We start from the raw sequence: 5,266 nt of genomic DNA, 5'->3' as shown, positions 1-5,266 counted from the left end.
GGGGGGGGGGGGGGGGGGGGGAGGGTCGTGTGTAAGAAAGACATCCCTGCAGAAGTATCTGGAGGAGGGGCGTTTGTGCTCTCTTCTGGGACAATTGCCCCTGGATAGCACACACTCACCCGTTCAGATGGAACTCCTCAGCACCTAAACAGGGCCGACTGGTTGCCCCATGATCCGGGGACCGAAGGAAAAACGGGGCAGGGCGGGATCCAGGAGAGCACAGGAGCCCCTGGAGCACAGGCTGAGGGTGCCCGGGCTCCCTTACAGGGGACCTTGAGGCTCACTGCTCTGGGTGGGTAGCCTTAGTGTAGGAGCTTAAAATGTTGTTGAGCACTGTAGGTTTGGTTTTTTTTTTTATTGTGTCTCATATTTCTGAATGTTCTGTAATGAGAATTTGTTGGATTTGCTGTTTTCTTTGATCAGTGTGTTTATTTTCTCTATGGTGTCTTCAGAGTCTGACATTCTTTCTTCTATCTCTTGTATCCTATTAGTTATGCTTGTTTCTGTAGTCTCTGTTCGTTGACCTAGATTTTCCATATCCAGCCGGCCCTCATTTTGTGTTTTCTTCCTTTCCTTCATTTTAGTTTTCAATTCTTGAACTGTTTCCATTACCTGTTTGATTTTTTTTTCTTGGTTTCCCAGGGCATCATTTACGTATTTACTCATTTCTTCAAACTTTTTGTTATACTTCTCATCCATTTCTATAAGGGCGTGTTTTTTTTTACATGCTGTTTAAGGAACTCTATCACTTTCATAATGTCAATTTTTCCCCTTCTTCTGGATTAGGGTGTTCAATACCTTCTGTTGTAAGATCACTGGGTTCTGGTGTTTTCATGTTGTTTTTCAGATTGGTGGAGGAATTCTTGCCTTGGAGTCTGCCCATCTCTTCCTTCAAATGCTATCCAATGGATCTTATGAAACTGGATCAGGTTCCCTGGCTGGCCAGGGACCTCGCTGAAAAAGAGCCTATCTTGCTGCAGACAGGCTATTGAAGCAAAGGAACTCCTGCCTGCTTCTTGCCCTCAGCACCCTGTCCTAGTGCCCAAACAGCCTGACCTGGTAGATCCCGTTGCCCCACTGAAGGAAGGAAGAGGGGAGGAGGTTCTTGGGTGCAAACTGGAATAGGTTAGGGAGAGAGAGGCCCAAGCAGAGGGGGCAGCCCCTGCCGAATGACCAGGGAGTGAAGGTGGTCAGGGAATGTCCCTGCTCTGTTTCCAGGCTCCTGCTGTGGGTCAAGAACACACTCACCACTCTGAAGGGTCCCCTGGAACAGGATCAGGTTCCTTTGCTGGCCAGGAACCTTGCTCACAAAAGACATACCTTTCTGCAGGCAGGCTATTGAAGCAAAGCAATTCCCACCCACCCCATTGCCCTCAGCACCCCGTTCCAGGGCCCAAACAGGCTGAGCTGGAGGATCTCGTCCAATTCTCCCATTCTTGTGGCTCTTATGAGGCCCTGAGGCCAACTCTCTCACCTGCATCAGGTGGCAAGTGGTGAGGTGAGGAAAGAGTGCTCTTTCTAGTGTTGCAGCTGATGTAAGACAGTGCCACTTCTCCCACTCTTGTAACATCAGGGCCAGCTCTCCCTCCTGTTATAGGCAGTAAGGGGCAGGGTAGGAGGAATACCATCTCTCCCTCACTCCTTCCACTAGATGATAGATGAAGGGTGGGGACAAATCTCTCAAGTACAATGGGGTCATCTCTACCATGCTCCCTGAGCTAGATGCAGAGTCCAATCTCCTTAGTGTTGAAACTGGTGAAGGGCAGGATCAGGTCTCCTACCTTTGTGATCCTGGGACCAGATTTCCTGGTCTGCAGTAAGTTGTAAGGGTCAGGGGCAAGAAGCAAATATGGTATCTCGTTCACTCATGCCACCACATGACAGACTGTGGGGCTAGCTCTCCCACACTTGCATATGTAGGGTCTGCTCACCTGTACACATGACAGCAAGAACAGCTCTACTGTGCTGCACTGGAGGAGGAACAGGGTCCACTCTCCAGAGTGATACAGTTGGTGCTGAGGAGGGTCAGCTGTATGAAGCCCCATCCTCTGATTTTGATTGTAACAAGAACCAAGGTCATCAACATCACCACATCTGAGGTAAGGCCATGGACCCAGACATGGCTCCTGGCAGCAGTCTAGGCCCAGATGATACCTTGGCCCAAGGTGGGAGCACAGGTCACTTAGAATGGCTTGGACCCAGTGGAAGCATGGACCTTGAATCCCCACATTCCCAGATTTAGGCCCAGAGCCAGGATATATGTACTGCCTTTAATGATGACAGGAGCCTTTAACATCAGTGCAGGTCCTATCTTTGGCAGAGGCACAAACCCAGACATGGCCCTTGATGCAGCCCAGGCCAGGGCAATGCCCTGGCTTTGGGTGGCATCAAGTGTTACTTACGTCTGTATGAGCTTAGTAGCAGCATGGAGTTTGGCATCAAGAAAGTCACACATGGGTGGTGGCTCAGATTCTGGGAATCAGTGTAGCCTTTGGTGGCAACACAGGCCATAGACAACAGCACAGACTCAGGCTGCAATAGGAGCATGGATCCAGACATGGTTCTTGTCAACAACCCAGGCCTGGATATTATTCTGGCCCTAGATGTCATTGTAGATTGTCCACATGTACATGTGGCCCAAGTGGTGACATGTCCCCCAAATGCCAAAATATGCCCAAGTAACAGTAAAGATTTCTAGATATCTGGTCAGTCTTTGATGGTAACTGGATCCACTGATATTGCTATTGCTATTGGTGATAGGGCCAAGGACCCAGACATGGCCTACTTCCACAGTTGTGGACTAGATGATTCCATGGATCCTTGTGCTACTATTGGCCACCGTGGTCTGTAAGGCCCCTGCAACTGTTTGGCTCTCTAAGAACAATATGTTTTCAGGTTTTGGCCTAGACTTGAACTCTCTGTATGGCCATTCGTGGCAAGAGGAGTCTTGGATATCAACTCAGAGCCCAGTGACAGCATGGACATGTTTCCTGACAGCAGTCTTGGCCCACTATCACCATGGTCCTGAGTTTTGACACAGGATTCTTGGGTTGGCATGTCCTCTGTTGGATCACATCCCTTGTACATTAAACTGGTTGCAAGGTAATGACTCAAACTCTGGGCATCCACAGTACCCTTGATGGTAAAGAGAGCCACAGACATCAACACAGACCTCCACAGCTGCATCAGGATCACGAACCATATCATGGCTATTGGAAGCAGCCCAGATCCAAACATCTGGCCCTGGGTGGCTGTAGAGCATTTACCTCAGTTCATTCCTCACTGCCATCTCCTCTTCAGAACTGCCTGTCTCCCCAGCACATGAACAGTTCTGCTTCTCTTTCGACAATTTTGCCATCCTATACTCATTCACATTAAGGGTGTCTAATAGCCTGGTGGGCAGGTTTATTGGTGAAATTCTTCCTACCCCAAGTCCTACAGACCTTGGTCAGGGCTTTGCTTGTCTTTCTATGTTTGCCAAGTTTAGACCAGGATTAAACTTTTTAGAAATGTCTTTATTTCATGTATATGAGCATTTTGTCAGTCTGTGTGCACCACATTTGTGCCTCTTGTTGTTGAATACCAGAAAAGAGCATGGGTTTCTCTCTCAAACTGGACTTACAGATGGATGTAAGCTGCCATGTGGATACTGGAAACTGAACCCATGTCTTCTGAAAGAGCAGGGTGGGCTCTTAAACACAGGACCATCTCTCCAGGTTATTTTCTGTAATTACAACAACAATGTATTTCACATTTTGATTCTTCTCAACAAGAGAAAGCATTCAGGTTTTTTAAGATAGAACAAGAGGTTGTGCCATGATTCATATTAGAAGAGGATGATGGGTCATAGGTAGCCTTGATTCATTAAAAGCAGGAAAGGCAGTGATCAGTAAGAACAACATGCAGATGGACTCTGAAATCCTAACCTTGTAGATGAATGGATATTACTGTAGATAATGCATGCCCTTCCATCACTCAATCTAAGGTCAATTCTGGGTACACATGATTCTTTCACAGTGAGGAGTCACTTCTCTGAGCCATATTCAGAGTAGGGAGCACCCAGGTCTTTATATTCCACTAGTTGTAGCCAACCAGCAGGGAGTTTCCTGTAGCTAGGCTCCCCCATCCACCAGACCCCCCAAGATACTAGCTACACCTCATCTAAGAGATTAAAGGTTGCTATAATTCTGAGGGGGTCAAGAGCTGGCTACAACATGAGGGATTAAGAGAGAGCACCAAAAGAGCAACCCATGATTGAAGACCAAGAGAGCAGGTATATAGAGGAGACCTCAGAGGCTTTCTGAGACAGACATTGACAGTATTGAGCAGATCAAGAAAAACTCCTAAATACTCAGACAGCCACAACAGGGATTGGAACAAGACACAAAGACATTGCTAGCTCATTTGAAGGAAGAGATAGGTAGGCACCAATGCAAGAATTCCTCCAACAACCTAAAAACAAAATGGTAACAACAGAACCCAGTGGTCACACAATAGGAATACTTAAACATCCTAACCCAGAAGATGAAGAAGAAAATGACTTTAAATGTAACTTCATGAAAATGATGAAGAACCTTAAAGAGGAAATAAAAAAACTCCCTTAAAGGAATAGAGCAGAAGAAAAACAAAAATTGGAAAAATTTAATAAATCCCTCAAAGGAAACAAACAAACAAACAAAAAACCCCAAGAAAAACACATACAAACAGGTGAAGGAAACAGTTAAAAACTGGAAGACTGAAACAGAGGTAATAAGGAAAACACAAACTGAGGGAATTCTGGATATGGAAAATCTGGGTAAACAAACAGGAACTACAGAGACAAGTATAACCAACCTAATACAAGAGATAGAAGAAAAAAATCTTAGTCACTGAAGATACTATTGAGGAAATAGACTCACTGGTCAACGAAAACATTAAATCCAACAAATTCTTAACACAAAACATCTTGAAAATCTGGTACACCATGAAAAGACCAAACATAAGTATATTAGGGATAGGGAGAAGAACTCCAACTCAAAGACACAGAAAATATATTCAACAAAATCATAGAAGAAAACTTTCCCAACCTAAAGAAGGATATTTCTATGAAGGTACAAGAAGCTTACAGAACGCCGGGAGGTGGTGGCACATGCCTTTAAACCCAGCACTCGGGAGGCAGAGGCAGGCGGATCTCTGGGAGTTCGAGGCCAGCCTGGTCTAGAAGAGCTAGTTCCAGGACAGGAACCAAAGCCTCAGAGAAACCCTGTCTCGAAAATCCAAAAAAAAA

The sequence above is a fragment of the Alexandromys fortis genome, unplaced genomic scaffold (assembly GCF_014885135.2).
Source record: "Alexandromys fortis isolate MF-2015 unplaced genomic scaffold, M_Fortis_MF-2015_v1.1 scaffold_257, whole genome shotgun sequence".
Lineage (NCBI taxonomy): Eukaryota > Metazoa > Chordata > Mammalia > Rodentia > Cricetidae > Alexandromys > Alexandromys fortis.
This window is presented reverse-complemented; position numbering follows the sequence as displayed.